The sequence below is a fragment of the Syngnathus leptorhynchus genome, chromosome 2, assembly GCF_054491065.1.
Source record: "Syngnathus leptorhynchus isolate UIUO chromosome 2, UIUO_Slep, whole genome shotgun sequence".
NCBI lineage: Eukaryota > Metazoa > Chordata > Actinopteri > Syngnathiformes > Syngnathidae > Syngnathus > Syngnathus leptorhynchus.
The window spans coordinates 16,598,154-16,625,628 of NC_141196.1; the positions used below are offsets into that span (position 1 = coordinate 16,598,154).

The window sequence follows — 27,475 nt, forward strand, 5'->3', positions numbered from 1 at the left end:
GACTTTATTGCCCACCCAAAGTTCACATACTAGTAACACCTCTGTTTTTAAGTGTTAAGTGACAAAACCACCTATACAGACCTGATTCACAAATCCGGCTCAGTGTAAAATAGCACATGTTTAAAAGAGACTTCCAATGCCGCTGGTATCCCCATGTTTTAGACTTGTCATTTTGGCTCAGCAACACCCAAATGAGACGTGACATTCTCTTGACTGCTTACTCCTTGAAATTAATTATTTATAACCTGGCTGGAAAAGTGTGTCAGAGGGAAATTTAATTGTCAAAGTCTCATTATGCTAAAGGTCAGTTAGTTGTCAGTCACTGGACTAAACGTTCACATCCACAGTACCATCGCGATCTTATTAAAGTTTCATGATTCAAAAACTATGATGGACAAAGTATAATTTTATGTTATTGTGTTCCACAGCTCAAATTTCAGAGCACACACTGAAACAATGTAACAAAATGCTTCCATATGTTCCAGACTGGCCATAGACCAAAGTTGTGGAGTGGGGAATGCATCACTGTCAGATAGGGAGCAACAAGGTGACAGCTTCCAGCCATGAGCTGTCCCTATTAGTTAAAAATGAAAAGTGAATTGAGACTGCCACAAGCCCTCTTTTAGAATGCCACAGAGGATAATAACACCACACATCAATCATTTCATGGAATAAGCATTACAGTGACAGACATCTGATGATAGGACAGTGCAAACAAAGAATACATCACATTTGGTAACTCGTGATGTATCAATGTATTGCCACATCACGTTCCACTGTCAGTATATTTTTTGCACTATTGTCCTGCGGCCAACCTTTTGTCACCAAACACAAGTCTGACACAAACAGGCCTATTTATCCCGAACTGTTCTATACCACTTTCTGCTGCAAAGCCTGACAGATTTCTTTGAAGCCCAAAGTTCAGCCTGATTGTTTGATGTGTCACATGTGAGAAGAGGAGTGGGTGGACCTGACTGATGTTGAGCTCCCAGCACTGTGCTGTGTGATCGAGACGAGAATAACAGCCAAAAGAACATGTACTCCTTTTGCCTGATGTGGTTTGTCTGGGCACCGTTGTTAGGCGCGAACAGTTTACATGCACCTGTTTTTATATAAAACAAAACTAACCTTTTAAGTTGACTCCATGTAGTGGGTATTGCATAAAGGTCTGATGATATTTCCTTCTGCAGAATATAGGTGATATACTGTAGCTATGATATAATATACTGTGGGTTCTCCGCGAAAATGAGAAAATACATTTCCCACTTTTCCTTAGCTAAAACATCTAGAAAGGGTATTCATTTAGGAGCATTATTGTGGATGGATACTATCATGTCTGCATGTGCATCTTGGTGAATAGGATTGCAATCTGTTGTGAAGATAAAATAAAAATTTAAAAAAAGGAAATTGTTGTCCATAATAGTGTGACTACTTGACTCTCAGCATTCAGAAATGAGTGGCCAGAATCTCAAGGACAACATTAACACACACTGACTGGAGGTCCTCAGTGTGGCGTGGCCTTAATGTGCTAATGAGTTCAAACATGCAGTTTAACACAAGACTGTTAATCAAGCCTTTGGCATTTTGGCATCTGACACTGACAGTCAGGTCATTTCTTCCTCTGAGGGTGAGGGGAACTTTGTACACATTAAAATTGCTCACAGATTGTCTTTAACCTTAAATTTAAAAGTCATTAAGACACAAAGTAATGATTGTCAATCCACTCATTTACTTTTACTTTTTACTACAGTACACAGTATAGTTTCTTTTGTCAGTAAGCAGTGTTTGTCCTGTCCAAATAAAAGCTTACATGAAGTCAGTAATAAATTGTGATCAGGCACTTTTAGAAAGAGGCAATAGTTGTGGAAGATCGTGGGAATTGGAGCAAGTAAAAAGGTGTCAAAAAGGTGTCCACATTCTTCAGCAGATCTTGCTTGCCTTGGTGTCTCTAGATATGAAATTTTAATTATCAGTCCTCCAGACTTACATGACCAGCAGGCCACTCAATAATATAAAACATATTTCACAATCTATGCATAGGCACGTTGCAATGAATGTAATGAAAAGGGAGCTAATAGAAAAGGAAGCTAATAGTCTTCTAATAGTCCCATCTGGAATGAAGATGGTCTTGAGATTGCTGTAGAACTAGATCGTACCACCATTATGCTGCAGATGGTGACTGAGAAAATGTTAGAGGAAAAAACATTTAGAAAGAGGAGTAAAGGAGAAACTGAGGATGAGAGTTAAGAAATAATATCTTCGCCTTCAAAACTATTGTACATACAATTACATTGACAAGAACTGCTAAATACCTGCTGGAGTCGCAGTACTTGACTCACTTCTCCTACCCCCCCCCTCAATCCCTCTAGAATAGCCCTTGAAAGCGAGTGAACTGGTGCATAAAGTCTTCCATGGCTGAGACGTGACAGCCGCACATGCCAAAAAAATCCATCTTCCAATGCAATTTAGCACAGAGGGAGCTGAGAAGATGGAAAATTATACAGGACTCCAGTCAGACTTTGTGAAATGATGGCTGCTTGCAAAAATCAGGAAAGTCAAAAGCTGACCCCTCTTAAAATACAGTTGTGGTCAGTTGAGTACCTGCTATGACAAAGTAAGAACTATGGCATTTATTAAAACATGAGGTGACTGAGTTTGATTCTATCTATCTATCTATCTATCTATCTATCTATCTATCTATCTATCTATCTATCTATCTATCTCTCTATCTCTCTATCTCTCTATCTCTCTATCTCTCTATCTCTCTATCTCTCTATCTATATATATATATATATATATATATATATTTCTATATATATATATATATATATATATATATATATATATATATATTTATCGCTGTAAATAAGCCAACATTTGTAAGTTGTCAAATGTGAAAATGTTGCTGTTTGCACACTTTATCAAATACGTTTGTAAATAAACGTTTTTGCCTTCAGAAACACATTTTCATTAGTTTTGTTCATGTTTTAGAGAAAGAAAGAGCAGTTGAGAGGTTATAGACAATGTTATTTTCAAATAGTGATAAGTATAGAACGGTATTAGGTACAATCATACTTTCTTTTCTAATTAAAGAACAGAGTCTAATCTTTCATTTGGCACCACCCATGTTTACATAGCCACAGTATACAATATTCTGTCAGGCTTGAAAATAAGTGAGAGTGCTCGAAATCGGCTGGGATTTTAGTGGTTGTCATTTCTAATAACGCTTGGCATTGAAAGAGTTAAGAGATGATCTAATGTAAATCAAATCAAAAAGTATTATTTAGTAATACTCCTAAGATTAATTAATTATGAATTGAATAATAATGTTAGTAATATCAATCGAGAGGATAGCTAAAATAACCTATATCACCTCAAATTCTCTGTATTATCCAGATGTTACAACCGGCTTACCGGCAGTTATACTATACCGCTCACACTGTTCCCTTGAAAAAGCCTGCACCTGTGGCTGCTTCTCTACCTGCTGGCTGGCTGATGCTTCAACTGTTCAGCTGTTCAACCTGCTGTCGCAAAAGCATTGCTGTCCTGGGAATGGAGGTTACCGAAGCCCTTCCTGCACATTTTGCAGAATCTCAGATGACATTCTTCAATTTATTTGCACTCTTTTTCATTTATGGTCCATGTTGCTACACACGTTGGGTGCTCTGATCTCACTCGATTGTGAAACTATCAACAGAAGTGACATTGACAGCTTTAGTACTATCCAGATTATATAGGTAGAGCTTTGTTAGTTTTCAAAGGCTACTATTTCTTGACTGGTTCATTATACTTTGGACAGATCGACGGGTTGCTCACTAAAATTGTGGGCCAGTTTCTTGGGGAAAAAAATCCACAGCTTTACATCGACCCCAGAGGAAGGACTACTGGCCCACTAGGCCTTTGTGCCTTGTGTCTGATTGCCAGATGAGTCCTGGACAGAAAAACCGGACACGAATCACCCAAGCCTGAGAATAGAAACAAAATATAGAGTGTGGTGATCTCCACCTATAGTCTGCACAGAAATAGTCAGTTTTTCACCCCCAAAAGATTGTGTCATTCCACAAAGAGTGACCACTAACAAGTTATTTTGCCACTATTCATCCGACACAAATAGGGAGACTTTACACTTAAAAAAATGGAACTGAATAGATCTTTTTGATTAAAGATGGAACATTTTCAATAAACAACAAAGGTTTAATTGGCCAACAACAGCCTCATGATGAGCATTTTTCACAAACTACTCATACCAGTATGTTTTTTTTTTTAATTTGTTGATGAAACTAAGCTTAATCAAGTCATCATCTTATTTGAGGTTTTATGTTCATGCTCATGTTATGACCATTTCTTTTTGGGTCTTTATTTGTGGCTCTAACACCCACATAAAGCCAAAGATACAGCATTATGTGGAGTTGTCTAGTTTTGCAGTACATTTCCTGTACTCTCTGGCTATTTATTTATACTAGTAAATGTCATAATGACTATGTCATGATGACTATGTCATATGGAATAAAGGGTTTATCTAAAAACCTAGAAAATAGTTTGACTTTCTGTAACTAATGTTTGTTGGATTCTTGAATATTGCCCAGGAATATTGTCTATGATTACAACACTTATATTTCATGGGGTATTTTCTTCTTATTTGTCTCCTTTGACGTTTGTCTCATCTTTGTTGATTAACCGAACAATTAAAAAGAAATGTTAAATAGAGATCTTTTTGCTTTAATCACTCATTTTCAGAATAGACACAGAGTAGACTGTTCTTTCAGCCACATTCAGAGAGGCAGCAGCTACAATATCTCCAAGCCCGGGGGCCGGCCAGGTCATCATGCCCTTGTATGAACACACGTAACCAAGACACCAATCAAGGTCCACAATGTACAAAAACAAAGAACAGATGTTGGGGGTTGTGAGACATGTGGTCAGTTTTTGTGCAAGGTTCACAAATATACAGGATTTCACCTTCATCTGAAAAATTGTTTGTTGTTGTTTTTTCTAACACCAATGGACAAATGATCGCACGAAAGGTAATCTGTCAACCAGAGACAACTATAATTTAACAAGCGGAAAACAATTTTCCAATGCCAAATACATGCACTTTGTAGAACTTTCAAGAGCTTCTCTGTATCTTTTCTATTGCCATTACACTGTGCTGCATTGCAGATTTACATAAACAAATAATCATCTATGCAGTGTTAATGAATAGATTAACTCTTGATTTTTCTTTGCTATAAATATATATATCTTTTGACAATGTTCAATAATATGACTTGCTGTTATACTAATACAAAATACTGCAGAGAGAAAAGGTGTGTCAACAGTGTGACATGACCTGATTTCCTGCATAATCTGGCCATGAAATGTAATCAGATTTCATTAGCAAATGTTTCTTTAATAAACATGGCAGAAAACATATGTTTCATATTGTTGTCGAACGCAAAATGATGATAGCACTGTAGGTTGAGAAGAGTATGTCTACCTTAGAAGTTAAAACAGTAGGTTGAAACACATACACACCTCAGCCGCTTGAAAAACATTTTCTATAGTTGCCTCTAAGACATGCACAAGAGTAAGGAGGAAACCATTTGGACCATTCTCTTTGCCATATTCTGGGAATACCTGGTGTCAGTTGTTCTCTTGCAACAACAACAACAACTACTACTACAACTTCTCAGTCAGGTGAAGGTCATAAATGGGCCACTCTAGGATGCTTGTTTAAACCATTCTGTTTTTTAGTTCTGTACTGTACGTCATCCTGCTGCATTACTCATCTTCTGTGAAGTTTCAACAAAAAGATAGATTTGAGTTGTCCTGCAAAATATCTTGATCAACTGAATTCATTTTTCACTCATTGATTGGTCCAGGCCCTCTGAGCCTATTATTGAGTCTTCAACTACAATACCCCCTCCACCATACTTCACACTTAGGTTAAGATTTTTTTGATAGACCAGTTTAACTAGAATATGGAGCTAAACAAGCATTAATAGACAATTTTGTCGTACCTGCTTTCTGCACTTGTAAGTTTATAAAAAAAATGTGTTCTATATACATATACGAGTCTGAAATGTGTGTGTGGCACAGATATTACTTTTTATGCTAAAGAAAATTGAGAAATATGCTTTGTTGCTAATATTTCTGTTCATAAAGAAAACAGATAGGGTGCACAGGAAATGATAAGTTATGCTTCTTCCTGTCTGTCCTCAATTTGTATTTTCATTATTAGGATAGCATTTATTTTAGTATTTTACTAGAGTAAATGTTTTTCAATTTGCATTTTTGTTTGGTTGAAAATCAAAGTAAATAACCTAACTGTAACTCGTGATAATAATGGCCCATGAGCTTGCTACATCGCGGTTCGTTTATCGCGGGTTTCCTTTTTTTTTTAATTTTGAAAATTTGTGAAAAAAATCACATATAAGTTGCTTCTCAGTATAAGTAGCCCCCCCCAACCCAAACTAAGAAAAAAAACGCGACTTATAGTCCGAAAATTACGGTATGTAAAAAGAAAAAACACAAGCGCACAGCTCCGTCAGTACATCATGGAAAAGACAAAAGTGATAACCACTGATAGCCTACTCTTTTTACAGAAGCATTTCACCTTTGAAATACTAGGCTGCAGTAAAATGTTGCCCTTCAAAAATGGAAGGGTCATCAAAGTCCGTTGTATAAATATAAATAAACAGAGGGAGTGGGAAAGCGAGAAAGTGCGAGTGAGCGAGTCAGAGAGAGGAAGTCAGAGAGAGACAGACGGACGGACGGACAGACATCAGACAGTTAATTTGCTCTGCCTGCCTTTTTAGTCAGTCATTTCTGATGAAGTGTAACTATATGTGGACATTTTAGTGACTGCTCATGTTTGGACTTGTCACCTGTCACTCATAATTGCATCACTGCTGATTAGTTCCAATGTGACTCAGTACTGATGTATCTTGCCTGATCTGGACTCGATCACTTCATTGTCGCTACACATGGGTGAATGAGTTGGACATTAATTATTTGAGAATATTATAGTATAATTATAGTATACGTTAGGCGGACTGTTGTACATCCATGAAATAAAAATAATGGAAAAAAAACAATGCACAGCAATATACCACAGTCCTTCCAAACCTGAAGTGTGATTGGTTTGGCCTGCCAGTAGATATAAAGGACAACACTGCAGTGATAGAAAACACGTGTGACAAGCAGATTGGCTTGGCTTGGCTTGGCTTGACTGGCGACAAAAAGTTATTATAGGCTATGATGACAATTATGTGCTTTTTTGCCATTTCTTTCTTGTCTCTTGATCTCAAACATGCAAATTATTCTTTCACGCTATTAAAGTTAAGAGGAGACGATGAGCAAAAAGCAAGGGATTTGGCCTGTCATGGTTGAGCGGCTGAGTGAAGAAGGCAGACATAGTGACAAGGAGGGAATACAAACAAGATGCTTATGTTTCCAACGTGATGGCCAGCAAGTAATGGTTGTTAGTATTTGTGTCAACCCGCTCCGCGCCGCCTCAACCTAATGGAAATTGGCTGAGCGCAGACGCACAGTGACAAATTAAATGGGCCATCAAAAATGCTCCTCGTGTTAGAAAGGCAGTGCAAGCATTTCCACACAGAATTAAAATCACTGCACTTAGTCTTAATCTTTAACTCTCTCTTAAACAGCAATTGTTGTCGGAAAACAATTGGGAATGAGCAATGCGGGTGGACTGCAGATTCATTCAGAGGCCAATTTATTAGGTACATCTTTCTAATACCAGTTAATTTTGCTAATTTAGCATTGAAAAACTGTAATTTGACAAGAAGCCAAGAACATTCCACAGAGATATTCGTCCGTGTTGACATGACATCACATTGTTGATGCTCTATCCACAACATGAATTTTCAACAAATGCCAAAAGTGCTGTTTTGTGTTCCACATGTTTTTATTTTCAGATTATTACTATATACGACAACTTCTGAGCCACCATCTGCTCTGACATATAGAATAATTCACAGACCACAATATTAGTTTTCATCTAGCACCGAGGAGGAAAGCGTGTCCGTTTCACTCACATATGTACTGTGTATTTAGTGTCACAACTGTGTTATGGCCCTGATGCTGTACCTTGAAAATGTTGGTCCATACTGAGGTAGAGGAAAAGGCAGATTAATCATCTAACAGGCTGTGAAAAGTGGTTTATTGAGGCAATTTTAATACACTGAAATAACTAGTAGGTTTGAGAATACCTGGGCTTTGTGAGATGGAATATGGTCCTGGTGAAAGTAGGCATCAGAAGATGATGCGGTGGACTCAGAGTTGAATATAAAGAGCTCACTTTAACTGACAACTTGAGATGCTTCCGCGTGAAAACACCAGTACATCAGCAGTTTCTGAAAAATTAAGTCCACCACAGCTGGCACCTACAATCAGGTTCTGTTTAAAGTCACCTAAATCACTTTTGTACCATTTAAATAAGTGGTTCCTCCATGGCTTGGTGTCAAGCAAACCTTCAGATGCTCTTTTTTGGCAGGCTAACATTTGCATGGCAGCCCTGTCGCGCCAATAAAGACATTAATCTGAGAATCTGCTAAATCTTGCTTACCCCAGGATGTTTTTTGACCATTTATGTTACCATGCTTTAAATTGATGTGTTCCTTCACACCAATAAAATCTCCTAAACATTACAAAGACAAAGTTCAGCATCCCTTCTTTGGTGATGAGGAAAACACAAATAACCTTTGTTATTTGTGTTTAACAAAGGCCTCTAATCAAGTGTCCGTCTGAATTTGGATCATAAGGATAAGGAATTATTTCCCTCATCCTTCCAAGCATGCGCTGAGAAACCTGTACATGTTCTTTAAGGATCAGGTCTGTCCCAGCGACCCTCCGGAGTGGCCACAGGGCAAGGCTGAATGAGGATGGAAAATATATTTTTTTACACAGCCATTCTGGTGAGATAAGTCAAGTTTCAAGTCAAGTCAAGTTTATTTATATAGCCCTACGTCACAAGCAAGTCTCAAAAGGCTTCACATGTACAAAAATTGACAATTATTCTCAAACATCCCTTGATCTTAAACTAGATAAAGGTTTTATACATTCATATCCTGATATCAAAGAAGTCTCCCCAAAAACAACTTGTGTGTGTGTGTGTGTGTGTGTGTGTGTGTGTGTGTGTGTGTGTGTGTGTGTGTGTGTGTGTGTGTGTGTGTGCATTCTGCGTTCATGCTACCCTCTTCTGCATGTGTATGTATTCTTATCAGGAACAGTCGGAATATTCAAATTTATGAATCACATATGCATGGATATCAACAAAACACCCCAGTCTTTGATCTACCTCAAAGGCCTGTGGAATCATTCACTAGTGTTTCTCTTAAGACCAAATGGTCAAACCATGATGCAATTGCCTTCGTCTCCCTGAGCTGAGAACACCTCTTGACCAACCATAAACATTTTACAATGGTCAGTGGAATGCAACCCTGTGTTTCTACACTTACAAGATAGCTTTGAGTTAGATCAGAGTTCTCTAATTTTTGCTATGTCAAAATTTGCATACTATATTCTTAAATTCCACAGGATACTTAGAATTGTGGTTTTCTCTTGCATTCACATATCTTTTCAAGTCCAGTTAGGCTCTGGCAATTAAGTTGGGCAGGCATTTAAACAAACAAAAAATAGATTCAGCTAATCAAACAAATGATTGACTTCACAGACTTGCATTTACTGTGGATTTATAGCTAACCGAGATGTCTACGTGACATTGAGCATCTTAGGAAGAAAAGACACACTTGATGTCACTCTAAAGCCCATGGCCATAAGCAAGTGAAATGTATAGGCTGCATAGGCGATAAACATGCTATATGTTCACACAATGACTTTCAACCCCTGCTCGCCCAGAGATAGAGGGACAAACTAGGAAGAATAATGTAGGTAATGGAAATCTGTAGAGCTTCAGGCCAGTACATGTTGAAATGGAGGGGATCACACTGGAAATCTGGATGAGATTTTTTCAGATATGATTTGCTACTGAGACCTTTTCAGTCATAGACCAAATCTCAGTCAGATGTCCACCTCCTGTATCCCTTATTTAACAGGTTTTTATTTGAAGTGACGTCAATAAGAATTTCCCTGTACATCCCTGTATATGACCTTTTACATATGTACTATATACACGAGTCAAAACCAGTTCAGGCTGTAGTCTGCCAAAGGTATACTCTGCATGAGGATTTTGTGTAGAAATATACAAGATTTGTTGAAAGGACTTGGTGTTAAGTATCCCTAGTATTGCACTGTTAGGACGGGTAGGTGCTACACAGCGTTTGCAGCGGGACACATCATCAGTTGTGTACCTGAGCGTCATGTTATGTGATGTTATGTTATCTGTTATGTGAAGAGAAAACAGCTACTCTGGCAGCTAAATATGCATCAGACTGCAACATCCCCCTGGGGACTCATTTTGTAAGGCCCAAAAATGAGATTTGTGTGGTATTAAGTAATGGTATCATGAGTTCTAAGGATGTATGGGGAGAGACATAGATCATCGAGTGATTTGGATTTAGTAGTGTCTTAAAATACGATTCAATCATGCAGGACCACACAGACTTACGTTTTACAGCCATCTCTGTTGTCACACACTGTGTGCCATAACCTATAAATTCCCCATCTTAACAGAGTAAGAGCGGATTGATGTGTCTTTTTTAATGCTATAGTGTATGGTTGAATGGATGGTAAGAAGAGATGGATTGGTGGGTGGACAGTTGCGATGCCGCACTATACTTCAACACTTACTCTTATTTTGATATTTTTGCAGAGTGGTGTTTCAAGAAAGTGAAAGGTTAAAAAATATAAAGATAGCATCAGACATCAACCCACCACTCTTCCAGTATATGTTTTCTAAACAATGAATGAATCTGAAAAAGATTGGCGTTGACAGCTTAGAAATGACCTCTCAAATCAAATTTCTGGGGAGGCAGCAGCCTACTTATCGGCCATGAGCCAGTCCTAACCATGCACCACCTTAACATAAGTAACTGCAGTGAATGCAAACGATCTCATTCTTCCTTACAGAAGAGATGGACGTAATACACTGCACAGGATCCCTCACTGGTGGTCCTGGAGTAACAAAATCAAACGAGGGGACTTCAAATGAAGATGTTAAGGGCTGTTGTCCACTGACAGCAGCTTTTAGCTTAATCAGATAGCATAAGCACCATAAAAATGGACTGCAAATAACCTTGCTGGTAATAAATTATTGATGTCTGGACTTGACATGTAAACAGCACAATAACTCATATACTCAGCAAAGTGCTGACAGGACTCCACATCTCACAGCTATGCGTCACCGACTTTATACATTCAAGTCTACTTATTACTTAATATAAACTGCAATTCCAATGAAGTTGGAAAAATGGGTAAGAGAATTCAATGATTTACAAATCTTTTCATTTTATATTCAATTCAATACACTACTAAGAGACGATATAAGACATTACCGTTGAATTAGGAATTCCCTTTACAAGATCAATTCGGGTTCCTCAATGTTTTCGCGTTAAAAATTACTTCTATTTTTTATTCTAAAGGTCTTGGCATGGACAAGTAGGTCTATGTTGTGTTGTGTTTTTTTTCTTGCACTGTGTAATCACGATTGTTAGTGTGCAGTAAACTGAAAAGTAGTTGCAGGCCTCTGTGCCTGAAAGCAAAACACTACTCTAAATTCATTTTCTTTCATTCTATTAGGCAGTGTGGGTGAACATTATTAGTGAAAATATCAATGCCATCTGATTCTGAAAAAAAATGGTTAGGAGAGCTATTTAAATTGTGGCAGTACTTGGAGATGCCATACAACATTTTTAATGCATAATTGACCAGGAAACAAGTCCAAACGAGGGAGGGATGGAGGGATGAAGGGATGGAGGGATGGATGGATGGATGGACGAAATTCCTTCAATAAATTCTTGATACGAGTTAGGAAAGAACACTGCTGTTATTCGCGAATCCTTGGTGTTCATCATGAGGAACTTTGATTGCTGTAAAACCATTGCTGTATATCTCAAGCCAGAAGCTTTGAGATGAGTTCAGATGAACATTGAAATACCACAAAACATTTTTAGCACACTCCTTCCTCATTATATATTTAGAGTGCCAGGATTTTCATTACATCATGGCCAGAGGCACACACAGCAAGGTACCAAACAGCTTTCTTATTTTATGTCCTTCAAGCAATTGCACCGTAGGATTGGCTTTTTCTCCCTGCTGCCTTCCATTTTATCACTAAGAATAAATAATTTATCAATGCATTGGCTCGTTATCTCAACGGAATCATTACAGTGATGAATTACATACCATGTGACTACTTGTGCACAATAGTCGTGTCAAGGTTTGACCTTGTAAGACAAGACAGCTGCACATATTTTGCGTAGGACAGGTTTCTAGGAATTAATCAGATTTTAGGGGTGAGGCTTGGTTGTGAGTGCCTAGTCACGCACTCATCTGGCATAGATAGGCGCAGCCAGAAGAGCTCAGTACTTGTGGGAGGGGACCGAACATGACCAAGAGTGGGCACCTAGGTGATGCAAACCTAATTTTTTTAGAAAACTGTAACATCACCTGTTTGGCAGCAAAGTAACTAGAGTTGCTGTTTGAGGTGGAAGCATGCTGACTAGTATAGTTGGGGTCATCCCAAGGAACAGCTTGGTCCCAAAAACATGGGGTTAGACTCTCATCCACTCTTGAGTTGCTTTTTGTGCTTATTGACACCTGGCTTAGTCCCCTCTCCATCACCAAGCTCTTGTGTGCACTTGGCTCTAAGACATCTAAGGCTTCAGTTTGCCGATCAACTCTGTACTCATGTCATCAGAACCGTGACCACTTGTCCTGGACACTGGGGTGAAGTGAGGGCTTGAGTCTGCAAATGCTCGCTACCTGGCTGGTGTCTGACATTGCAAAACTCCATGGTCATGTTGGTGGTGGTGAGGGTTGTCAAGTGAAAAAAGGGAGAAACATGTCTACATGTGCGTTATTGACTTGGAGAAAGCTTTCGACCTTTTCCCTCAAACATTCCTGGAACCAGCTCTCCAAATATTCAATGTTCAATCCCTGGAAAACTGGTATAAGGATCTAGCCAACATTGACAGCAGATCCATTGATTTCCAGTAAAGGTTGGACTCCACCACATGAGTATGTTCCCATCATTTATGTACATAATTTCTAGGCACAGCCAGAGCGATGAGAAGGCTTAGTTGGGTTGTCCTAGATGGTGTGCTTCTGTTGGTTTCATTCAGCCATGAACTTCAACTCGCACTAGAATTGTTTAACACTAAATATTCTAATGAGAATCTCTACTCCCAACACTGAGACCAGGATTCCCTGTTCCAAATGTATGATGGATGCCTTCTCTTAGTCAGGGATGAGATGCTGCCTAACTGGAAGAAGGTACCCAATAGTGTAATACAGTGTTATTCACGCTATATACAGTGCTATATCCTTTAAACAGCATGAAAGTCCATTTATTGAAAAGAAGTGCCACAGGAAGACGCCTCCGGGGAACTGATTCTCCTCAGGACTTTTCTCGATCAGTCAATGTGGAGTCCTTCACAGCAAAACCACCAGGGAAGAAGTCCTCAGTTCTTGTACTGCTTGGTCGATGCAAAACCCTCCATAGCAACAGTCTCATTGCACTCAATGCCAATTTAGTGCTTTTAGCCTACATCCTACTTTTATCCATTTACAGTATTAATATCTATTTTCAAATGACCCACATCAGATAGCTTTGTGTTAGCTTTTAAAGAACAATGTGGACAGTCATAATGTAAATGCATAAACAGCCAGGCTAAGTATGCTCTATTCATGCTTAATGAAAGAACTAAACTCAAGTAGTACTAACTTTAAACATGCCATTTAATTGGGCTGGGATTACTACTTATGACTAAAGGTCAAGGTTTATTGATAAATAGAATACATTTCCCTTACATTGTCAAGTCTGGCTTATTTTTTAGAATAAACTGCACAGAGTGATTCCAAGAAGACTTCTATACCCTGACCCCCAGGGACTATTCAGAAGGTACGACACAAACATTTTAGTGAAAAAAAAAAATCTTTGTTTTACTTCTTTTCTGGAAATTAACAACTTGTAGTTCAGGATTATCACTCTACAACAAATATTACATAACATTTAAAGAAACCAATTGCTTCTCAGATACGATATGTATTCAGAGAATCCAATGAATCACAAAATTCCTCTCAGAGTGGACTTTTCTCTTTAGGAAAGAAAAAAAAAAAACAATACTAACTTGTGAAAACACAAATAATTAAGTGCAAACAATTAATCCCCAAAGTCCTTTGTTTAAAAAAACAAAAAACAAGCCACTCTGTGCAGTAAAAATGTTTTGGTACCATTTTTTTGTAAATTGGCTAAAACAGAGCCAAGCAGAAACTGATATATGAATATCGGTATGCTTGTACCGATCCAATAGTAATACTGAATTGTTGGCAATAATATCGATACTTGGATTTATCCTCCCACTAATCTCTTTCAAAATAACAAATTATTACTTGGGTAATTTTAATTAACTGAGATTTAACTGCCAAAGATCACAATGGATCACACATTCTTGTTATACTGCTTGAAGTGTACATCACCCATTTGATTTGCATGCTATTAAAACTATCCTCAAATTATTCCATTAAATGTCTACAACACTTATTGGAAGTATGTTTTTCCTCAAAGAAAATCTACAACAAATCAGTGTCAGAAAATTAGAGGATGAAGAATTTTCCTTTTTTTCCTGTCACCACCTCCCAAAGAAAGACCAAACTACAGTTGAATTGCCTCACTTTATTACGAAGCATGTCCTTCCTCTAAACTCTCACTGAAAGCCTGATTTTTCCTGGATAAGACAAACACGAGAGATCTACAAGAGCTCCAAGCGCAACAATCCCAGCTTGGCCTGAATGCACAGGAAGCCATGCCACCATGAGTCTGGTCCAAGCAACTCGATTCAAATAACTACAGCCATGTCTCCCTTGAGTGATGACTCAAATGAGCCTGTTAGCCTTTGAACGAGTCGGCGAGGGAAACAGGACATGTCAACCAGGGAGAGATCAACAAGGCAGAAAAAGCAAGGAGCATTTGTTCTGCCTTGGGCAGTTGCACTGCACTAGCTACTTTTATGGTCTCTTTGCTGCACTGATTTGACAGTCAATGCTTATCCTCCCAAAACTTTTACTTTTAATGAATGAATGGAAACTTTACTCAGTTTCATGTCAAATGTGTCAAATGGTTTTGAACTTTTTTTGTGCTCAGTTACACTTCTCCGACAACACATTGAAAGCCACAGAGTGTTGCATTACGATCATGTGCCGTTTACAAAGGAAACACAGGAGAGGTGCAAATAAAACAAAGTTAAACCACTACACAGTTTAGTGTTTCCATCTGTTTTAGTACACTGTGCCACGAGTGGTGTGATAAAAAACACCCACTGAATAAAAACAATTTGTGTTTCAGATTCACAGTGCCCACTGAGTCTGTTATGAAGCTTGTTTCTTGGCAAAAGTCTCAGAAAGAAGGCTGTTCTGCTGGCTTGTCTCCCAACCACAATCCGTTTGAATGCTTTAAGATCACTTGAGGTGTTGTCACCACTCAGTGAACAGATTTTAGAAAAATCAAACACATGAAACTCCTCTGCTTACAGCAAAGAAATGCAGTGCAAAATTAAACTGTCAACATTTTCACCCAGTCTTTCTCCACTGTAAATCAAAACACTTTATACACTATTGAACTTGTGAGTTGTCTCATTCTAAAAATGTAGGGTGTTAAATCACTCGATAATAATAATAATGATGATTTACTAATAATGATGATAATAACATTGATACTATAATAATAATAATAAACAGCTGCATTATCATTACATTGTAATCTGGTGATTTATATAATTATGATAATTTCCACTAATACTGCTAATAAAAAAAAAATAATAATAATAAAAAAAAAAAAAAAAAAAAAAAAATAAATAATAATAATAAATAGCTTTATTTTTATTATTATTATTTGTAGTAGTAGTGGTAGTGGTATTAATAATAATAATTATTAATGATATATATATGTGATTATAATAAGAGTAATATTACAACTATGATTTAATGATTTTTATAGTTTGTATTTATTCATTCATTCATTCGCCAATGAGGCAGAACTATTTGTTGGAACATTATATCAACTTGAAATTCCTACTTATGAGCTCACGATAAGTCAGTGGCCTGACTGACAAAGTAGATGAAAAAAGTCATACAATGGTTGAAAAAAAAAAAATAAAAAAAAAAAATATATATATATATATATATATATATATATATATATATATATATATATATAAAACACAATATCTGAAAATATATGTATACATCACATGTTCTCCATGATGATAAATGTAATATTTGAAAACAAGCATTTGGAGTGTTAGGATTGAAAAATATTAAATCAGAAGGATTTTACAATGTTTGGAAGTTAAGCCTGGTAAAGTACCAATAAATAGAGCTGTACCCTCTGGACTCTCGTAACATTGGAAATGTGTTTACAGTTGTGTTTACAGTTCTAATGAAGGCTACTACAGTTGTAAGGCCACAAGGTTCGGGGTGATAAAGTGGTCGTCACCCAACTCAAAGGCTTTGTGTTGGATCCTTTGCTATTGTGACCATGTGTAGCTGTCCTTGAGAAAGATACTGAACCCTTAATTGCTCTTGGTGCTCTGTTATCAGTAGGTGAATGAGAAAACGATCTTAAAGCACTTTGTGTACGTTTGAGTAGGTAGAAGCACTGTACTGGAAAAGTCAGTCTATTTACCATTTACCATACTGATTGATTCACCTCTCACCACTTAACATGATGACATGCTCATATGTAAAGCAAGAATTGGTTAGTTCTATTCAAGATTTGAATAGGCAATGGATCTACCTTTTTGTTGCGCTGTCCTGTTTTTCTTTAAACAGAAATTGTTACGAAACATTTTTCCTATTGATAGCATGAATACAAAAATCATCACAGCACGTCAGTAATTCCCCTTATTACTGAAATGTCTTCCAATACCCTTCCCTACAATTACAGTAAAGCCATAGACACAAACAGAGGAGCACGCCCAAACAAATGCAAAACGCAGAGCCACATTCTCTGTTTGGAACAAACAGCATTTTGGGGGAAATAAATGTTGACGTGTAAAATACTACGCGCAAAGGCAAGCCAGAGCATTACTTCCCCTCCATGCTGCCACAAGCACTCTCACAATATAGATTGTGACACTTAACAAGCCTTTATTCTGGGGACTGCGTGTGTAGTAAACTCTTCAGCCCAAGCCACACATCTCCTTTCCACCAAGATAGAACCACCACTTCAGTGCAGCAACTTGGCTTCTGCTTCAATATGTGTTATTCTGTTATGATTAACAGCATTGCATATGTTTGCATGTATTAGCATGAAATCATTTGGTGGATGAACAAGTGATCAATTCATTAGGGAGCCAAGACTGGCATTGTTATATTTCCACTTATATGATGCGTTATATTCTCAAATCTTAATGAGAAGATGTGATGTAACCTTTGCCCTTAAAAGCCGTTTAATTGACAGTCATTTGTGTAACTTCACTAACAAGAGGCATGCTTCAGGCAAAAAAACACTCAAGATCTTAGGTATTATGCAGAATCTATGGATATATCTTTTCCCCTCAATCCAGGGCTGCCACTGACCAAAATGAGGCCCCAGGCAAAATTTGCGAGTGTGTGTGTGTACACGTCAACCTCCAAAGGCACAATGTCTGTGCGTGTGTGTTTTTTTGGGGGGTGTCATTTAAATGTCTGTATATACGTATGTGGGTTTAGCATTAGGGTTAAGAATTAGGGTTGAACACATATATTGGTTTTAAACATTTTATCCAAAACATCTGTAAGAATTGGTGCTTTTGCAAATATAACATTAGTCCTCCTCTGTTTAGCGAATTTTTTTGTCGCCTAGAGTGCCTAGTATGAATCCTATGGAACGTGTTCCCTCCATCTCCAGACCCATCTGCGGCTATGATTGAGTACCAGTTGAATACAAGGTCAGTGGCAACGTTTTTCGAGATATAAGCATTTTTCAGCCGACTATTTATTCTGACTTGAGAGCAAACATTTGAGACACGAGTGCTTTGGATAGTCACCAACTCAACTAACTTCACAACAAAAAGTTGTTTGGCAGATAGGCTAGTGAACTTTCTCCAAGGGGCTGAAAGCTGTTTATTTCCATTCAAAGTTTATTGTTAAACTATGCATTGAACAACAAAAATGATACGTGCATTTACAAAAATCTGTGCTGGATAATCTAGTTTAGTAGAAAAAACAACTGCAACTTTTCGTCTCAAAACATATCTTATGTGTGATGAAGACAGTGAGATTCAGTCACATCCTCAATGAAGCCCACATCAAAGAGCAATCCTCAGATTTAGCACTATATGTACACGGGTATCACGACAAAGGTGTGGGGTCACTTTTAATGTGTTCCAACAACAACAACAAAAACATCCCTGAAGGTCTGCTTTTGAAGTCACTTGAGCACTATAACAGGGGGGGAATCCTTTATATGTCAAGAGGGTTGGACTGATTGAATTCCGTTGCCTATCAGTGAATGGATCAACTAAGAAAGAGGAGCGGATTTGTGCTTGTGATAAACTGCAGCCTCTGCTGAGCTAAGGATTTACTGCAGGACATGTTGATGAAATCCACTCCTCCGGGATGCACTGCAGCACTTCTAACAATAGTGCTTAATCCAGATGCAAAAACTGACAAGCTGCAATAGTACTATGTAATGGAAAGGATAGAAAAAAAGTTAATTTAAAACTGTTGCAGAAGATGACAATGTAATCTTATTGTATTGAGTGAATTAGATCTTATCTAACTTTAATTTATCAATTTTCTTTACCATGTTTTCAGGGTGAGTGAAAAGATTTAGCCGATTCGAACTGACTCAGGGTTAGAGAGCATGGACTGCTCATCAGCCAATCATAGGATGGACACCTAAAAGAATAAAAGTAACTTCACTGCCACTCAAGAGTCACTAGCGTTCTCAATGGGAGTAAACCCCCTTTAGAACAATGGGATCCCTCCCTTGGTAGACCAGAGGAAGGGTAAGCTAATGACAATTTAGGCACATCTTGTACATGTCATTTTACTGCCACGGTCTGAAAAAAGAATGTAATGAATAAAATTTCCATTTAAGCATATCTGATTCTGGATGCATTTTTTGCAAGAGAACAAATTTGACTACAAACGGCACTGGCATGTAAGCTACGTACAGTCATAGGCTGCAATGACAATCAATGGCACACTGATTCACACGAGTGCTGTGTATTTTGTTGCCCATCGTGTAATGATTGATTGGAGGTGCTCATAGATTTTTGTCAAAGTTGAGTTGTTTGAAGGCAAAATTTGCTTTTTCTCCATATTTTGAATGTTTCGGCACTGGTGTTGTCTTTTGCAAATACATTGTGTCATTTTGACCAGTCTGGCCTGGTATAGCTCTCTGTGTTAACTGTTTTGAAAATGTCGATTTTGGGTTGACAGCTGCATCAAAACAATCAATAAAACTATAACCTCCTACCTGCCAAGCAACCTCAACAATTTCTGAATAGTACAGAAAATACAAATCACCATTTTCCATATACGTGTGTGTGTGTGTGTATATATATATATATATATATATATATATATATATATATATATATTCTTTTGTGCGCAATCTTTGCTCTTCATTCAATGAACAAAGATGTACTTTTTTATCCTGTAGTCAAAGGCTCCAACCACGCTACAGATAGGTATTCATAACATACAAAACATATTGCATGCATCAATAGGAACTTTTCTCTACTTCCTTTTGAATCAAAACACCTACATACACTCATATTCGATGTCACTATCCTCCGCAATTTTTCAATTTCACATCTTCCACCAAAGGGGGGCCTCGGCGCCTCAGGAGGGGGAAGCAGTGCACCGTTAACACTGTTTACAGTGGAGACACTGTGCTGCTGACCTCGACTCGGGACATCGTGAGTCGGTGGGGCGAATATTTCAAAGACCTCCCTAATTCCACCGACACGCCTTCCATTGCTGAAGCAGGGCCTGGAGAATCTGTGGTGGACTCTCCAATCTCTGGAGTCGAAGTCTCCGAGGTAGTTAAAAGGCTCCTCGGAGGCAAGTCCCTGGGGTTGGATGAGATCCGCCCAGAGTTCTTAAAGGCTCTGGATGTTGTGCAGCTGTCCTGGCTGACACGCCTCTACAGCATTGCGTCGACATCAGGGGCAGTGCCTCTGAATTGGCAGATTGGGGTGGTGGTCCCCCTTTTTAAGAAGTCCCAACTACATAGGAATCACACTCCTCAGCCTCCCTGGTAAAGTTTATTCAGGGGTGCTGGATAGGAGGGTTCATCGGGAGGTCGGATCTCAGATTCAAGAGGAGCAGTGTGGTTTTTGTCCTGGCCGTGGAACAATGGAGCAGGTTTATACTCTCGGCAGGATCTTTGAGGATGTGTGGGAGTTCGCTCAACGAGTCCACATGTGTTTTGTGGACCTGGAGAATGCGTTTGACTGTGTCCCTCAGGGAGTTCTGTGGAGAGTTCTGTGGGGAGTGCTTTGGGCGTACAGTGTGCCAAACCAACTCATAAGGGCGGCTCAGTCCCTACATCATCGATGCCAGTGTTTGGTCCATATTTCCGGCAGGAAGAGGGATTCGTTCCCAGTGGGGGTTGGACTCCGCCAAGGCTGCCCTTTGTCACTGATTATGTTCATAACTTTTATGGACAGAATTTCTTGGTGTACGGTTTGGTGACCTCAGCATTGCATCTCTGCTTTTTGCAGATGGTGTGGTGCTGTTGGCTTCTTCAAGCGGTGCTCTCCAGCTCACACTGGAGCGGTTCGCAGCTGAGCGTGAAGCGGTTGGGATGAAAGTCAGTACCTCCAAACCATGGTCCGCAGTTGGAAAAGGGTGGAATGCACTCTCCGGATAGTGGATGAGATCCTGCCCCAAGTGGATGAGTTCAAGTATCTTGGGGTCTTGTACACGAGCGAGGGCAGGATGGAGCGTGAGATTGACAGGCGGATCGGTGCAGCGTCTGCTGTGATGCGGACTCACTCTGTACTGGTCCGTTGTGGTGAAGAGGGAAAACATGACACATCCCGGGATGTGTTCCGGGCATGTCCCGCTGCCAGGAGACCCCAAGGACAACCCAGGACACGCTGGAGAGACTATGTCTCTCGGCTGACCTGGGAACGCCTTGGGATCCCCCGGGATGAGCTGGTCGAAGTAGTTGGGGAGAGGGAAGTCTGGGCATCCCTCCTAAAGCTGTTGCCCCCGAGCCCCGACCCCGGATAAGCGGAAGAAGATGGATGGATTGATTTCTTGCACTCGAAAAACTGTTGTCCTGTATGTTACTCCAAATACACAGGATCGGTGAAAATTTAAAAAAAAAGGATAACATCCCATAGGCAACGAAATAATGTAATTTTATATCAATTGAAAAATATGGGCACATCTGTTCATTACTCTTGCTAGATATGAAGTGAGTATGAAAATCCCTGGAAAGTATAATTAAAGGTCATTTAAAAAAGTTGATACATTTCCTGAATACAAAGAGAATTTTTATAAGTGCAGGGGATGTTAAAACAGACCCCAGTGACGCACTAGAGAGTCCGCATTAGTTTCCCCTCCCTCACTAAATACAAAGCTTAGATGCTCATTTATGTAAACTAGTAATTTATGGTAATTTGATTATTTAATTTTATACTTCATCATCAACTCTTTCCCATTTACAGTGTGATGGATGATGCTACTTTACTTTCACCGATTCATCAGTCATAGGCACACGGCTGCATTGTTTTTGCTGATTTCTTTTGTCCATTTTGCACCAGAGTTAAACACGGTTAAAAAAACGGAATCATCTTGGGTAATCATTCACCATAATGCCAATATATACATGTTATATACCTATCCTTTACCCTTTATTCATTCATTTTTCAAAATACTAACACCTGTAGCCAACTCCTGCAGGTCAAGGGTGTGTTGGAGGGTATTCCAACTCACTTTGGGCTGGTCACCAGTCTATTGCAGCGCACTTACTATATAGACCAACAATCATTCATTCACAATGCAAAAGTCGACAAAAACAGATCATGACAGAGTCTTCAGTAAACTGAGCATGCATGTTTTTGTAATGTTGGAAGAAGCCACAGTAGATATAGAAAATTAAATAAAATAAAATAAATAAAATTACAAGTACAGTAGGGTGGTTTATTTTCTGTGTCTCCCAATGCTAATTTCATGATTTTATTTCTATATACATTTTTTTGTGCCACAGGCTCTAATTAAACTTTGGAATTAATTAGAAATGCATAACATCATTCTTATATGTTGTCAATTTCTGTGTTTGGCAACTTTGAAAATGAGATAAAGATTAACAGTTATGAACTTTGATGGCCATCTCTGCCAACTTTTAACATCAGCGCATTGGTTTGGCTGTGTCAAATAGATGCTCATTTATAGAGAAAGAAAATGTCGTTTATGGCTGTCAAGTTGTCCTGATTTTCCCATTTCTTTGCCCCAACTTGAAAGAGGGCCTTGGTCCTTAGAACTCAGATCATTTGTTTCATTTTTAAACAAATAATTCATTGCATTAGTTTAACCAAGTTCAGTAATTGCATACATACACCACAAAAATATGAAGCATAGGTAACAAAGTAAAAGTAAATAGGAACCTTAACTGAATGTTTAAGCATAAACATATGCCAAACAAAAAGATCCACTTTGCCTTTGTGAATACTTCAAATTGATTGAGCCACTCAAAGTTCAAATAAACACAGCCTGTAACTCAAACCAAACATTTCAAACTAAGCACTAACCAAACTAACACTATACATCAAAGTTCCTACCAGTTGCGTGTGAGCAGGGAGTGAGGAGTCTTTGTTTTTTTTCTTTTCTTTTCTTTTCCTGTCTAAGATTTTTTTTTCTTTCACCAACAGGCTTTCCCTTGTTTGTTCCCCCAGCTTGCATGCAGGTCTGTAGGCAACATGGCCGTCCCTCAAATCTGACAGAAAGTTGGCTTCTTTTAGCTTTTCTTTCTGCCCCCAGCAGGTCTGGAGGGGAACTAGTAGATATTTTGCCTGAATGAACTCTGGCTCTTGTCAGCTGATGTGACAATGTTGATGGCAGTAGGCAGGGACAAAACCATAATTTAGAATGAATTCTGAATGACTAGAATACAGTACGTTCAGTTGTTAAGAAATCCATGTCCGGTACAAATCATAAATGCAGGACAATCATCTCACAGTGCAGAGGTTTCGGGTTCAATTCTGGCTCCGACCTTTCTGTGTGGAGTTTGCAAGTTCTCCCCTTTCTCCCCGTTTCCTGTCACATTCCCAAAACATGCATGGTAGACCGATTGAGCACTCCAAATTGTGTGTGGGTGTGATTGTGAGCGTGAATGATTGGTCATCTCTTTTGCCCTGCGACTGGCTGGCAACCAGTTTAGGGTGTCCCCCGGCTACTGCCGGGAGTCAGCTGGGTTAGACTCTTGCATGCCCGCAACCTTTGTTAGGAGGAGCGGTTCAGAAAATGGATGGCTGGATGTACATCATAAATGCGACAGTGATTTTGCATGTACGCTGAACAGAGTAAGAATATTTCTATGCATTTATTAACAAATGAGGCCCTTTGCTGTTAGAAACAGCAGCTACACAGAACCTTGAGTGCCAACTGCATTAGTCTACACATCTGTTAATATTATTATCTTTTAATAACCTAAAACACATCTGCTATGAAGAATTGTTTACATATATTTTGTTTAAAATGTTATATTGGCGTTACAAATAGAACTAATCCATAATGTCTTCCATTTATGTAGATGATTAAAGAGACGTGTGGAACCAAGCACATCCGTGTCTATTGCAACCTCTAACTCAAGCCTTTATTGGGACCATTTATTCCACCATTGCCTTTGCTGATGGTATTGAGCAGTAACTGTCCTGGATTTATAATGGCTGCCCTGCACTCTCTTTCCGTCCTTTGCTTATGTTCTCACAAGGAAGAAAGAGATTAATAGCACGCTATTATTTATTATTATCATTTTTTTTTATCTGTGTACGCCTTCCAAACGTTTTGCGACAGCAGCCATAAAGATACACGAGTTCTGAATCATTTGCAATGGTTGTTAGGAAGACTTCAACATTTAAACATTTTATAGTCACAGTATGTCTAAATACTAACAGACTCATAATTTTAACTAACATATAACAACTGTGGTTAAATCACTTAACATATTCAGGCTGTGCAAAATAAATCAAAGTTACGTGTCCTCAAACCTAATTGGAAAACTTTTTTTTTCTTTTGATGGTATGCGGTGCGGTATATGAGATAAGGGTTTTAATATGGCTTGTTTTTGAATGTCATTGGTGAAAATGCCACACATTATGGCCTGCAAACTGTCATTATGTTCAATTACCGTTGCCATAAATGTGCAATACACAAACAAACACGGATGACCAACAATATCCTCGTGACATTTAGAAACATCTCACAGAAAAGGGACGAAATTGCTTTGAAATTACATTGGCATATAATTTTACAGTGTCCCTTTTAGTCGAGCACATTAATCAGATTTATGATGTCTCAAATGCATTGTCATTCAGAAAGCCACAAATAACTCTTTTAGCCTCTGCCAGATGGTTGCTGTGTTCCAACACTGCTTGTTTATTTATGACCAACGATGCACACAAAAAAAAGTCTTGTCACTTCTGGGCATTGTTTAATCATATTCTTTTATGATTTAAGTCCTGAAGTCTTAAGAGGACTGCATCTAAATCTGATTTTCTGGTCCTGCTCTATATTTGTGTTTGTTAGATTAAAAAATGGCCACAGAATAACAATTGAGGGGACCTAAGATAGAAAAGATACATATAATAAAATCTTAAAATTGAATTGCTTTGGATGTCTAGACAATGAATAATGTGTTATTCCATTGTAGGTGGTGGCTGAGCATACTACTGGGCTTTGGTCTAGATTACAAGCTATTGTAGTGTTTTAATGTTAGAGCTTAATGTTCTCCAAAATAAACAAAGGTTAATTGCTGAGAATATGAAAAAAAGGATGTTGTAGATAATGATACTAGGCTCATCTTCTCTTATTTGATGCAAACATATAAGATATATATATAAATTGGACGACACTTATTAAAATCCCTTGAGGGGAAATTCAACTCACACTCACACTTGTGTTTGCACACAACACTGAACCATATCACACACATGCAAGCAAGCAAGTAAGGAGAGACCTCAAAAGGGTGTTCAAACAGTACTGCTTCTGTTGAGTGAGTGGGTAGGGTTAGTCCCTTGCTCAAAAGCACCTTGGCATAGTTGAGAAGCAAATTGGTTTCATTCATTCATTCATTCATTCATTCATTCATTCATTCATTCATTCGTGCATTCATTCATTCATTCATTCATTCATTTATGATTGCTACATGTTTAAAAAAAGTAGAAGAAGCGGGCCAAAAATGCTTTGTTCTTATTCACAACTGTCCATAATGTGAAAACATTCTCCAGTTGAGCTCTCCCAACATTAAATCTATGTCTATAGATACATTTTTATGTCTTTAAAGGATGCGCATTGGTTTTATAATTTTACAAATCAAACTTCCTCATTGTATTTCAATGAATGGATAAAGCAAGAAAAATGTGTTGAACCCATGTTCAGATTTGGACACATCTTCAAATGAATGTTTACCTATGACACTGAAAAAAATTCAGCAAGGACACTAAGAAGGCAACCAATCTGAATATTTCTTGGTCAGAAGAAGTGTGCGACCTTAAGAATTACAAAACCTTGCAGTAAGAGAAAGCAAATTTTGGCACCAAGAAAATGTACCATATAAATCGACGTTATTATAAAATGAATGTTACCTTTTGTTAATACACAGCGTACATGCAGTATGGATATCTACCGTGGGCACTACAGTTCAACTGGCGGACAATTCACAGATGCATTATTGAGTAATGTTACATTCTCCTCATGTAACATAGAATAATATGAGGCTCATGGGAAGGTCTAAGAGATGAAGGACTTCCATCGGTACTTATGTGTGAAAACATTAGTCCGTCTTCTGCGCTGATGATTCACTACATTGTTGAGAAAATAAAGTTGCTATAACATCCCTGGTGGCAGCGCACTTGTTTCTTCAGAACATCTCTGCAGGCTTCGAGAATGCTGGAACATCTGCATCGCCTGAAAACTCCTCAAAAGAACTGAGTATTGTCTCAGGGCAATAGAGTATCACAACGCACAATCAGAGGCTCAGGCTTTTTTTCAGACCCGGAGTGATGCACAGTGTGCCAGACGTGCGGCCTTGCCTCTGAGCTCTTAGGAATCCATGTCACACGCAGTCAGACTCGATATCCTCAAAGCTCTAATTGGGACATAGGGAAATTAATTTTACAAGAATGACCTGTCGAGAATTTGAAACCCAGAGAAAATGACAACAGTCCTCATTACGTAAAGAAATGCTCTCCTCTTTCTTATCACAGAGAGGCATCGCCACAAAGAACCCATTTCCTTTTCATTTCAACTATCTATTATTTAATTGCTATCATTTATTCTGATTGAATGAATATGCAGGACATGCAACAGCCCCTCTTCAACATAAGACTTTCGATGAGTCGCCATTATGAATTCCGTCTTATCAGTGAATAGATGATGAAGACGACGGGACGCTGTAAACTACACCCAAAATAGCTGTTTCCTCTTTTTTTGAGCATCATCAAAGTGTAACTGTAAAAACTAGAGACACTGCAAGGCTCCCGCACGTTTTCCTCTCGGTCTATCATACTTACACAATACTGTTGGCAGATAATGAGTCATTACATTGTAATTTCCGTCTGCCATAATGTCATTGTCAGGGAGCTCACATGGTGTTTGCAGGGACTTGATTCATGATAGCCTCCATATAACAGCAGCCAGTCTCTGCTCCTCTTTCGCCTTTATCTGACAGCATAAAGCAACAGAGTAAAAATCCAACAGAGAAGCATTAAATATAAATCAACTGGGGCGCATTCTGGAGGATTTCGTCTTACTGCTTTTCTTTCTTTTCTCATTTCCCTTCGTAACATTCATCCTGGCAGAGGCTTAGCCATACAGAGGTATTATTTATGAAATCCACACAGACAACACACCCTTTCCTGCTGCTGCGCAGGACTCACTGTCATCAAATTAACAGGAGCATGAGACAGTGAACTAAAAATGCTTGCTGCCAGGGACTATCATAGTCACTGGCTGCAAATGTACTAGGCGCTGCCATGCAGATAATCAGCCCTCTGCTGCAGGGAATCAGACGCCTACATGGTGGCCACTGTGATGGGGTGAGTGGGGGCCCGCTGTAACAAGAGTAACCTGGAGCCTACGACCCCTCCCCCTATTGTCCGTGCGCAGAGATCATCATCTGAAAACGACATCT

At 38.7% G+C, this 27,475-nt stretch overlaps 1 protein-coding gene across 1 annotated transcript in view; it reads right to left on the reverse strand.

Moving 5' to 3' along the window:
- Nucleotides 1–23,041, reverse strand: part of pcdh11 (protocadherin 11) — a 227,548-nt gene extending 204,507 nt beyond the window's left edge. Inside the window, exon 1 of the mRNA XM_085906694.1 lies at nt 22,905–23,041. The gene's annotated coding sequence lies outside the window, so the exon portion shown is untranslated. The remainder of the gene's footprint in view (nt 1–22,904) is intronic.
- Between the last annotated feature and the right edge of the window lie 4,434 nt (nt 23,042–27,475).